This window comes from Trachypithecus francoisi, unplaced genomic scaffold, assembly GCF_009764315.1.
Source record: "Trachypithecus francoisi isolate TF-2019V2 unplaced genomic scaffold, Tfra_2.0 Lachesis_group3, whole genome shotgun sequence".
In the NCBI taxonomy this organism is placed as follows: domain Eukaryota; kingdom Metazoa; phylum Chordata; class Mammalia; order Primates; family Cercopithecidae; genus Trachypithecus; species Trachypithecus francoisi.
This window is the reverse complement of record NW_022681468.1, coordinates 120219011-120230411: the sequence shown is the minus strand read 5'-3', so window position 1 is coordinate 120230411 and position 11401 is coordinate 120219011. Positions and strand designations below refer to the sequence as shown.

The window sequence follows — 11401 nt, the reverse complement described above, 5'->3', positions numbered from 1 at the left end:
CCTCCTGAACTGTAAGACAATAAATGAGTTATTTGAAACCACTACGTTTGTGGTAATTTGTCACAGTCACAGTAGGTAGCTCATACAGTCCTCTCTTCTCCTCTCTGTGATCCTTGTGTGGCTAAAAAGGAGAAATGCTAATATTTATTAGAAGTTACAGCAGTGAAAAACAGAGAAAACGTATTTCTAACATATAAACTTGACCACGAACTTATTAATTTACAAGAAGTTTGATAGGAAAACAACCAAATGCCAGGTTTTTAAATGAGCAAAGAATATGAACACATGGAGTCCAGGAAAACAATGGTGGATTACTCTGTGCTAACATGGGAAGCCGCTCTCCGACATGTTAGAGTGAAAGAGACGAGCTGCAGAATACCTCAGGGGTCATCTCTCCTTTTGTGTCAAAAACAAAATAGAGTCATATCTATAGGATTTTACACGCTCCTTTTTGCTGGAAAGAATCACAAGAAAATATTAGCAAAGATTGTCTTTGGGAGAGGAATAGAGGGGAATGGTATTTAATTTTGAAAACTTTCCTGCTGTTTGAATTTTTTAACCTTATACGTGGGTTTGTTAATGTTAACAAAAGCTATCTGACCAGGGAGATTTTGACTCATTTTTTTGTTTTCTTCTTGGTACCTCTTTGTCTTAAAGAAAAAAAAAAATCCAATTAGCATTATGTAAGGTGGGTCACATAGGGAGAAATCTTCCAGAGTCTACCATGGTATATACTATATGAACTAAAATTCTTGCAACCAGGAAGACTGGGCTGTCCTGTGAGGTTACGACTCAAGCTTCTCACTGGGGGCCAGTGTCAAAAGAAGTGTGATAAATCCCCAGCCCTCTATGGTCCTGGCTTCTCTCAGAACGGTTACCAAGGCCCTAGGATCTAAAGATGATTGTGTCATCAGCCTGGTACCTCTAGGGCTTTGGGGAGAACAGATCTGCATCAGGAGGGGAAAAGGGATTTGTCATGCACCAGCCATTCAACCTTGGGTAAGTTTTTTGTCTCCATCTGGCAAAATGGGAGTGGTGAGGGTGTTTGTTCTCAGGGTTACTGTGAGGCTTAAATAAGATCATGCTGTGGTACACCCAGCATGGCCACGGGCCCAAGCCAGAACATGACAAATACAAGTCTTCTCCTCCTTTCTTATGTTTATTTTTAAGCCTGTCAAGAACTGAAGGAGGCCCTTGTTCAGCAGAAGAGAGGTAAGAGCAAGCCTTTGTCTGTAACAATGCAGAAGCCTGGTACAGAGGACCAAAAACACACAGCCACAGGTCTATTCCCACATATGTGCGTTTGCCACTGGTTTGCCGTCTCTGCTGGGTCACAGAAGGATATTAAAGTTTGTCAGCCCTTTAAAGCCAAACAGGCACATTTTCCTTTCTCCTCGACAGACATTTTAATGTCACTGCAGTAGCTGGAGTCTTAGGTGTCGTTAACCCACATGCCTACCTCCTGTGACCAGGGTAGGGGAAGAACAAGCACACTTTGTTCCCAAAGCCCCGGTTGCGACTTGCTGGTTTTCTGTTGACTTTAAACAAGAAATGGAGCAGTTAGACTTTTAGTTGCTCCAGGTGGTAACTGGGGCTAAATGTACTGAGCTTAAGGGAAAAGCTGAACATTTGGAATCCCAAAATTTAGAGATTCAAAGGCTCTTTAAGAATTCTTTCCTCTGATGGACAGTGCCTGCCAGGAGCTGTCCTGCACCCTGGCCACAGCTGGGCAGTCCTCTGCCCGATGAGCTTTGAATGAGGAAAGACCAGGCTCTGCCAGGCCAGCGCCGGTCATCTGAGGAAGCTCCTGCTTCCCTAGGCCTTCGGAGATATTGACTTTTTCCCAAGAATCTTCTTGCCCTTTCCCCTCTCATTCACAGGTTGGTTTATTCACCTGCAGATTTCTGTGGGAGCCTTTACACACCAGGCACTGTCCTGAGCTCTTGTCAGTGGGGCAGTGATGAGGCTATCGACCCTGCCCTCAGGGCCAGGCCACTCCAGTGGCCAGGGAAGCAGTTAAGAGGCTCTGCAGCACAGGGGAGGGGGCGTTGGCTAAAATAGAAACCATCAGTCAAGCAGAACTTCACTGAGACCTAACAGAGGGAGGGGGAAGGAAGAGAAAGAAGTAGATGGATTCCAGGGATTTATGGCCTGGGGCTTGATTAAATTTGGGGAGTGAGAGAGCAAGGGATCAAGAGTGATCAGATTTCTGGCTCAGGGGCAACGGTGACACTAAGAAGGAGAAGCAATTTTGGAGCAGGGTGGTTGGGAGGAGTGAGAATGAATCAGGCTTTAGACATGTTGGGTGTCAGGCCCCTGTGGGAGGTTAGAATGGAAAGTCCTGCAGGCAGTGGATATATGGTTTCATGGTACAGGAGAAACATTGGGACTGGAGACGCGAGTTCAGGAGTCAGCAATGCGTGAGTGGTCAAGGAGGGCAGAACAGGGTGAGATGGTGGCTCAGGAGGGAGACCAGGACAGCACTGTGAAGGGCCTATCCTTAAAGGATGGGGACAGAAGAGGAGCCTCCAAATCTAGAGGACAAATCCTAGAAAGTAAGGCGAATGCACACAGAATGTAGCATCAGATTCACCCTTGTCCAGATCCCATGTTCTCAGGGCAATTTACTCTGGGAAAGCCGTCTTCCTCCTTTGCCTTCCATGTGGATGAGGATGGTGGATCCTCAGCCAATTGTGGATCGCAGCCCCACGCCCCCTTCATTGGTTTGGGATGGCTGTATGACCCCTCAGAGCCAATGAGCAGTGAGGAGGCATGCACGTGAGTGAGGGGAGGAAAGGAAGGCTATTGTGGGAAAGAGAGACTCCCCCTCGGTTGGGAGAGAGTATGGTAGAGATGTGAAGTCAGGCACCAACGCAGCCATTTGTAATTGTGAGGGAAAGCTTGGAGTTACTGGGGGTCCTCTGAGTGAAACCTGCACATGAGGCCTGTATTGTAGATGGCAGGACAGAAAGAAATCCGGTCTTAGGTAACATTGTTTGAGCCACAAGATCATACTTCACCTGAAGCCAAACCTCCCTCTCGGCTTTTCAGTTATGCAAGTCAATAACTTCCCTTTCCCGTTTAAACCGGTCTCAACTGAGGTTTTGTTTGTTTTGCTACTCGCAATACGGAGTCCTAATAAATGCACAGCCTGAAAAAGAGACCTGTTGGGGTCAGTGGGTAGAACAGGGGGTGGGAGGGGAGGTGTCAGGAGTTAAGATACTGTGACACATTTGTGTCCCTGAGTCACTGTCACCTACAGAGTCACAACAGGTTTTCAATTTTGCAATCTCTTTACACAGTGTTTTTCTTCTCCTGCTCTATCACTTCTCTGGCAATACAATTAACATGATTCCAAAGTTGCTTACTCACTAAAAATGAGATGTAGTTGGAAAATGGGTTAGCCTCCCCTTCTCTTAGGTTGCCTGCCCAGATGCTGAAGGGCTGTCTTTATAAACCAGGGTCAGTGGCACGTAATGGTGTGTCTCTCCCTATTCAGATCCATCTTCCATGCCATGGTCAAGTGGGCTCCCTAAAATGCACATCCCTGCTTAAAAAACACTCATAGTTACAAAAATGAGCCAGGCATGGTGGTGCACACCTGTAGTCCCAGCTACTCAGGAGGCTGAGGTGGGAGGATCACCTGAGCTTGGAAAATGGAGGCTGCAGTGAGCTGTGATTGCGCCACTGTACTCCAGCCTGGGCAACAGAGTGAGACCTTGTCTCCAAAAAATAAAAAATAAAAATAATTTATACTTCCCATGGCCTGCAGGAAGAGATCACAGACCCCTCAGGATGGCATATATAATCACACACATGTTCTAGATCCTGGGTGGCCTTCCTGCGTCAGCAACCCTCTTAACCCTCAGACGGCACCACTGTGTGAACTCCAGCTGTGCGAATGTGTCCTGCACCTCCAGGCCTCTGGGCCTGCATTCCCATCTCCCCTCTGCTTGGAAAGGTAATTCACAATAATAGCTCACGTTGATGGGGCACATCCTATGTTTCAGATGCTCCACTAGAGGCTGCAGGTGGATTATCTTGTTTAATCCTCAACTTCCTGATGAGGTAGTACTGTTATTACCCCCTCCACCCTGCCACAGTGTCACTCTGGCTAAACAACTCAGATTTGGGGGAATATGCTAGAGAAGCACATAGGAGTTCTGGGTTGAGGTCTCCCACTGGAGTTAGGGAGTGGAGGATCAGATGATAAAGGCCAGAGGAAATATGATAGTCCAGAGGCTAGGAAGGAGTTTGAAGATGAAGGGAGGAAAACTAGGCGAAGAACTGGGAGTGCGTTGCAAGGCTGGGCAGCTCCATCTCGGTTGATGTTGGGGCTTCTCCCCGCTCAAGCAAGGGTCTGGGGGCTTAAGGAGCATATAGCTCAGGCTAGGTCCTCAGGACTGCGAGCTGCCCTGGACACCATAGATAATGGCTGTCGTCTAGGATTTCCTAGTCCCTGAAGACTGGAGGCTCTACAATGTCCCTGCCAGGCTTACCTGAGTGTGTGTGTGTGTGTTTATGGGGGGGATTATTTGCACCTTTGACAAGGTCAGCAACCTTGTGTGCCAGTAGGGGTGACCACCCTAGGGTCCTCACTGTCCACTTCCCTCCAAGGTCTCCCCACCGCCACCCATCCCTACTGTCTGTCTGCCCCTTTTTCTGGTTAGGAGAAGCTCCCCAAATCCCTTCTTTAGCTACTTCCCTCTCACCTGCTCCAAGCCCTCCCTCTCTCAGACAATTCAGCATAATTCCTCTGAAAACGTGTTTTTACAAAACAAAAGCCAGGAAGGGGAGGAGGTGTGTTCTGGGGTGCTTGGCAACAGCAGCCTGTGCAGCCAGCGCCTTGGCTGGATGATGCGGCTCACCCAGCAACACAAAATCCTCTGAGAACAGAACTCACAGAGCCTGGGCTCCCTCCCACACCGGAGAGGGGAGTGTCTGCAGCCGAAAGAGCAAACCGCATGTAATTGCCTCCAGGATTCCCCATCCCATGTGTAATGACATCTTCATTTGATTAATGACTGTCTTCTGCATTCACCACTGAGTGTGAACTGTATGAAGACAGGGTTTTGTGTCTGTTCTGGTCACTTTGGCCCTAGCACAGAGTCCAGCACACGGTAGGTGCTCAAGAAACGTTTGTGGAGGAGGGAGGGAAGGAAGGAAGGAAGGAAAAAGGGAGGGAGGAAGGGAAAGAAGGGAAGGAGGGAGGGAGGAAGAGAGGGAGGGAGGGAGGGAAGAGAGGGAGGGAGGAAGAGAGGGAGGGAGGGAAGAGAGGGAGGGAGGAAGAGAGGGAGGGAGGAAGGGAGGGAGGGAGGGAAGAGAGGAAGGGAGGTGAAACAGTTTGAAGAAGGTGATGGGCAGGATAAGAGGAGCATCTGTAATTTCACCTTTCTCCCCCTCCTTTTCTCAGAGCCCCTCTTCTTGGGCCTGTGATTCCTTGCCTGGAAGGGAGAATAGCACACTTCCTGCCTGGAGAACACCTTGGTAAATTGCCCTTGATCCTGTCATGAGAAGGTGTGCAGCTTAGGGAAAAAGCCTGTGAGCTCTGGAATCAGATGGAACTGGGTGTAAGTTTCAGCTTAGTGCCTGTTGGATTAAATGTGATGCTAGTAGGTACACATGCCTGGTTGCTGTTCAAGAAATGGAGCTGTTATTAGTTACATTGTAATTTGAACTTCATTCATTCAACCCTTACTGATAAAGCACCACAGGCCCTCCTTCCACAGGGCTCACCTTCAGAAAGTTCTACATGTCCCTTACTTTCTGGTAGGCATATTTGGGGGCACGTACCGTGAAGGACCAGGGATCTGGAGATGAAGACAGAGTCCTGTCCGCTGAGGGGTTCACATCTTTCCATAAAACATTCTGACCCTCCCTGTTTGTTTCTTCTCATCTCCTTCTCCAATCCCCCCTAGGCTGGAGCACTTCCTCTGCACTCTCTCTCTGGAAGCAGGGAGGGAATTCCAACCTCCTCCAGTCTCCTGCCAGGTATCCTGAGCCTGAGAGCCCCTCAGAGCATGGTCTGCAGTTACCTTCTCACTTACAGGCCAGACTGAGATGCTCGCCACTTGTGATTGCCCAGGTGGAGGGGAGAGGTCAGACTCTTCCCATGGCTTCCTTTCCCCTCTGTGAAAACTCCGAATCTTTGCTCTTGATTTTTTTTAGTGTGTACCCTTTTGTATTTCAGCTTCTCCCAGCCGAAAGAATAAAACTGGTAAGAGGAAGGGAAATGCAGCCTCACTGAGGAGGCCTCTGTTCTGGAGGGGCTTCCCAGGCCCAGAGAAGGGAGAAAGTAATTGGGAACTACCCAAGTATTGGTGATGCCAGGCTTCACCCTACCCTGTGGATATTTGAATCTCAAAAAGGGGGCATGGTGATCTGACAAAGCACTTGCATATATGAAGAACTCCTCCAAATCAACAAGGCAAAAACAGTAGATACATAGGCAAAAACCTTAGAAGAGCCACATCACAAAGGAGGGCCTCCAAATGGCCAAGGAGCACGTGAAAAGATGTTCAACCTCATTAGCTATCAGGGAAATTCAAATTAGAACTACACTGGGATGGCTGAAAGTGCAAAGACTGATAATATCAAGGGCTGATGAGGATGTGGAGCAACTGGAACTCTCCTATGCTGCTGGGGAAGGGGTAAATGAATACCATCCCTTTGGAAGAACAGTTTGGAGGCATCACTAAAGCTGAACATATTCACGCCTACTCCAGAAATCCTGAGCCCAGGTACATATCTAACAGAAGTTTGTTTATAAAGGCACCAAGTCAATTATACAAGATACAAGAATGTTCATCGTAGAGCCGTTTGTATTAGTCGTAAACTGGAAACCACCCAAACGCCCATCAGTGGTGAGTAGATAAATCAAGTGGGGGTAATTTAGACAATGAAACTGTGTATAGCAATGAGAATGAATAAAGAACTGCCACCTGCAATAGCATGAACAAATCTCACAAATATGGTGTTGAGTGAAAGAAGCCAGATAGGTCAGACAGCATGCTCTGATTCCATTAATTACAAGTTCAAAAACATGTGCACCTTAAGCCTGTGGTGTTAGAAGTCAGGACGGGGATTTCCTTTGAGAAGGAGTGGGGCAAAAAGGGACTCTGGGAGTGTTGGTAAAATTCTGTTTCCTGATCTGGTGACAGTTACAGGTTATGTTCACTTTGCAGAGATTTATGTTGTATGTGATTGGTTAAGTTTTGCATCTTCCTGTATGCATGTTATACTTCAACAAAAAAGAAGTTTACTTTAAAAACAGGCAATAGGGCTGGGCGTGGTGGCTCACACCTGTAATCCTAACACTTTGGGAGGCTGAGGCAGGAGGATCACTTGAGCCCAGGAGTTTGAAACTAGTCTAGGCAACATAAAAATATTGTTTTAAAGAAAATTAGCTGTGTATAGCGTGTGCGCCTCTAGTCCCTGCTAGTCAGAGGCTGAGGTGAGAGGATCACTTGAGCCCAGGTAGAGGGTGCAGTGAGCTGTGATCACACTGCTGCCTCCAGCCTGGGCGACAGATGGAGACCCTGTCTTTAAAAGAAATTAAATTAAAAATAAGAAGAGGATGGTTGGGGGAGAGCAGTAGGGAAAGACAATGCTCAGCCCAAAGGGGTGAGTAGGGGACTCTGCGACTGTATTTACTGGAGTTTAGAGACAGCCTCTGGGAGGGAAGGGAGGGGAAGGAAGCAGGTGGGGCGGAGAGAGAGGCAGTTTCAGCGCAGGCCAGCCACAGCCTCCCCAATCCCTCAATCCCTTGAAGAAGTCCTGGAGCTAGATGAGTTCCTCAGAGTCGTCCTGACTTGGGCTGTCATAGCCACACCTTTATACCCCAGCATTGGTCAGTCACCGAATGTGTGCTGCCCAGGAAGAGGAAGGATCTCAGGCCTGCCTGCACTCTGCAGCTGAGGCCATCTGGAAGGGGCTGGCCTGACTATAGCTCTCCCAGCACGTCCCTCCTTGAAGGGGATCTGGGTGACCACCACAGCAAGCCTGCCACCTGAGTTTAGAAGATCTGTTGGCCTGGAAAGATTTTTTTTCAGATCCCTCAGTCCCAGCACTCTTAGTCTGGTTAAATTCGTCCAGTGGGGCCCAGCACCCATAGGACCTGCTTTGCATCATAGCCTGCAGACAGGCTTCCCACATAGGATCCAATACCTGGACACACCAGAGGTCTTTGCAGTTTGCCTCTCACACCTCGGCCAAAGCCTCTCCTTGGCCTGGACTCACTTAGTGAAATCCAGCTGTCCTGTAAGACTTGAGAGTCACCTCCTCCAGGAAGCTCTCCCAGATCTTGCTCCTTCTCCCTGGAAGGCTGCGCCCTTGCTCTTCTGAGCCCCCTCCAAGCACCCTAGCACCCCGCCTTTTATAAAACTCTCATTGCACTCTTTGTTTACCTGCTGGTAGAAGCAGGCTGAGATCAAGAGATGCCTTGTCACTCCTGATCACTGATACTGCACAACAGGGACAACAATTCTGATGGCTACCATGTGCTGAGCTTTTCCAGCCAGGCTGGTATTTGCTGTGCACAGCCATGCCTGAATTTACTAAATCCCAACAACCAACCAACCCTGTGAGGTCAGAGTAGCTACCTTATAAAACAGGCATGCTTGGCCACAATTACACAACCACTAACTATCAGAGGTAGCACACATGTGGGAGTCAGTTTGAAGTCCCAGTATCCTCTGGAAATGGTGGTTAGGGAAGGAGGGGAGGAGAAAAGGGAAGGGAGGGGTGGGGAAGGAAAGAAGGAAAAAGGAAGGAAGAAGGAGCGAGGGAAGAAGAGAGGAAGGGAAGGAGGGAGGGAAAGAAGGAAGGAAAGAAGAAAGGAGGAAAGGGAGGGAGGGAGGAAGGAAGGGAGGAAAGAAGGAAGGAAGGAAAGAAGGAAAGGAAGGAAGGGAGGAAAGAAGGAAGGAAGGAAAGAAGGAAGGGAGGAAAGAAGGAAGGAAGGAAGGAAGGAAAGAAGGAAGGAAGGGAGGAAAGGAGGTAGGGCTCTCTGTCCATGGCCCTGAGGACAGGCCTATTGGCAGCTGTTTCACATTTGAAGAGGGACTCAGGAAGCTATGGGAAGCTGCTGAGTGTGAGAGCATAGTCCCCCAGCCCCTCCCTGAGCCCTGCCCATCTCTCTGTTTCCAGAACCTCTTGTTCTCCCTGGGATCCTGGCCTGGGGAAATGCAGTTGTCAAATCAAAGCCTGCCTGTGGGAGCAGGTTCATGGGCCAGATCTAGAGCAGGGACAGGCTTAGTTCACAGTTTTAATCCTGATGTTTACTTTCTTTCTTTCCACTCCTAGTGGCTCCCTTTGAAGAACTGCCTTGGGGTTCATGTTGCAGCATCAAACAGGGATGGAAGATGCATCTTGCTTTAGCAGCAGGAGCCTTCAGCGGCAGCTGAAGCCCTGGAGGGTGCCTGGCACACAGAATCTTGTGCTGAGCCCGGAGCACAATGGGAGTGGGCTAGCGGGGTGGGTTCACAGCTGAGCTGGGAGCAGCAGACATACAGGCCGTAGGCACAGACACATAAATACAGTCATGCAGATTGCAGGATGCCTGAGAGCACAGACTCTCACCTGCACAAATACATGCATGATCACCAGTATGCATCCAGACAGTAGCCCCACATGCACGCACATGCATGCACACATGTGATGTGTACATAGATGGACACATGTCTATGCCCACAAACACTGCAGAGACACACACAAAAGTGTCTGGCAAGGAACACTATTTTGTCCTCAATTTTCTGCCAGCGAGAGTCTACTGACTCCGTCTCTGAAATGTCCCTACTTGTTGTCCCTCTTCTCCACCTGTGCCACAGCCCTAGTCCCTGAAACTCCCACCAAGACCCCTGGGCAATAGCAAAGTCAGGACAAGATTCCTGCTCCGCCTCTACCCCACCCTTAAGCCCATCCTACATGCAAGAGCAGGAGTTATCTGGGTATCAAGCAAATCTGACCACATCACCTCCCCACTGCTTAAAACCCTTTCCTACAGGATGAAGTTTAAATCACTTGGCATCCCATATAAGACCCTTGACTGTCTGGTATCAGCCACAGTCTGGCCTCAGGCCCTGTCATGGAGCCCCCTGGACTCAATGCTCTGGCTGAGGGCCTCCAGGATGAAGATGCCCTGTGCAACGTCTCACACTTTCGCTGTTGCTGGGCTACTATGTGAAATTCCCTCCTCCCTCCTTCCACCTTCCCTATGCGGAACTGCCACTCCTCCATCCTCCATGGCCAGCTAAGCCAACACCTCCCCACTTCCTCTTGACAAACCAGGCACAGCCTGTCCCATGGCTGTCACAGCCCTTTCTTGGGCTCTCAATAGTATCATTGTCACCTGTGTGCTCATGAGCCTCCGCCACTCAACTCCAAGCACATCAAATACAGAGCCCAAAACATACCGGGTACTCAACAAATTTCTGGGTGTGAGTGAATGAATGAATTAGTCTGTAAGACAGGATCACGCTAGGTGATTGTTCTGGCTACAGAACCTGGGCATGTCCTGTATGTAAATCCTATGATCTCAGCCTCCACATAGGTAAAAAGGGCTCTCTACCTCCTGGCAGAATCTATGGTTCAGACCATGGAGATGTATATAAATAACTGAGCTGAGTGGCTAACACGGTGGGCGCTCCACAGATGACAGCCATAGTTGCTGTCTTTAACTTCTGTTTTTATTTCCACTGAAGTCTTTCCACTTATGTTTCTTAATTCTCCATCTCCCTCACTGCCTATCCAGTTCAGTGCTGAGCTCCCGGAACCGGCTCATTGAAGGTGTGTTGTCAGATTGATCAGCTGAATGGCTTCTTAAGGCTTGTTTCCAGTCTGAGAACTCTGAGCTGAGTACTGCTCTTCCTCCCTCCCAGCCTCCCCTGAGACTGGAAGCAGAGAGCCGGACAGAGATCACTCCTCTTCCAGGCTCCAGAAGCCAAACAGCTGCTCTGTTTGGAGTTCTGTGCGCTGAGCTGAGTTAGGACCTGGGGGGACGGGAACAGCTGAGCCTTTCTGCTCCAAAAAGCAGAGTCATTTCAGCCAGCCGCCCAGCAGCTGCCTAGCCCCTCCCAGACACCCCTAGGGATGCTGCACATGTGGCTAGGGTTCCCATAGGAACCTCTGTGGAGACCTGCTGCCCCTGCTTTCCCACATCTCCTTTTGGACTTGTGAGAGAAGTTAGGAAGAGGAGGGGAGGGAAAGGATAGGACTGGCAGGCACTTTCGTACACAAACACCCAGTCTCTTAATCCTCACAATAACTCTAAGAAATATGCTATCATTATCCTTGTTGTACTGACAAGGAAACTGAGGCCCAAAGACATCTAACCCAAGTTCACTCAGGTAACAAACAAGAGAACTGGCCTGCCACCTTATCGGTTTGTACTGATGCAGTTAGTATC

General features: G+C 49.0%; 1 pseudogene across 1 annotated transcript; it reads left to right on the top strand.

Moving 5' to 3' along the window:
* The first annotated feature begins 6196 nt into the window (after positions 1-6196).
* LOC117070434 lies at positions 6197-10858 on the top strand (annotated as a pseudogene). The gene is made up of 2 exons (XR_004431916.1): positions 6197-6740; positions 9301-10858. The product of XR_004431916.1 is annotated as an uncharacterized LOC117070434 (transcript).
* Positions 10859-11401: the final 543 nt, after the last annotated feature.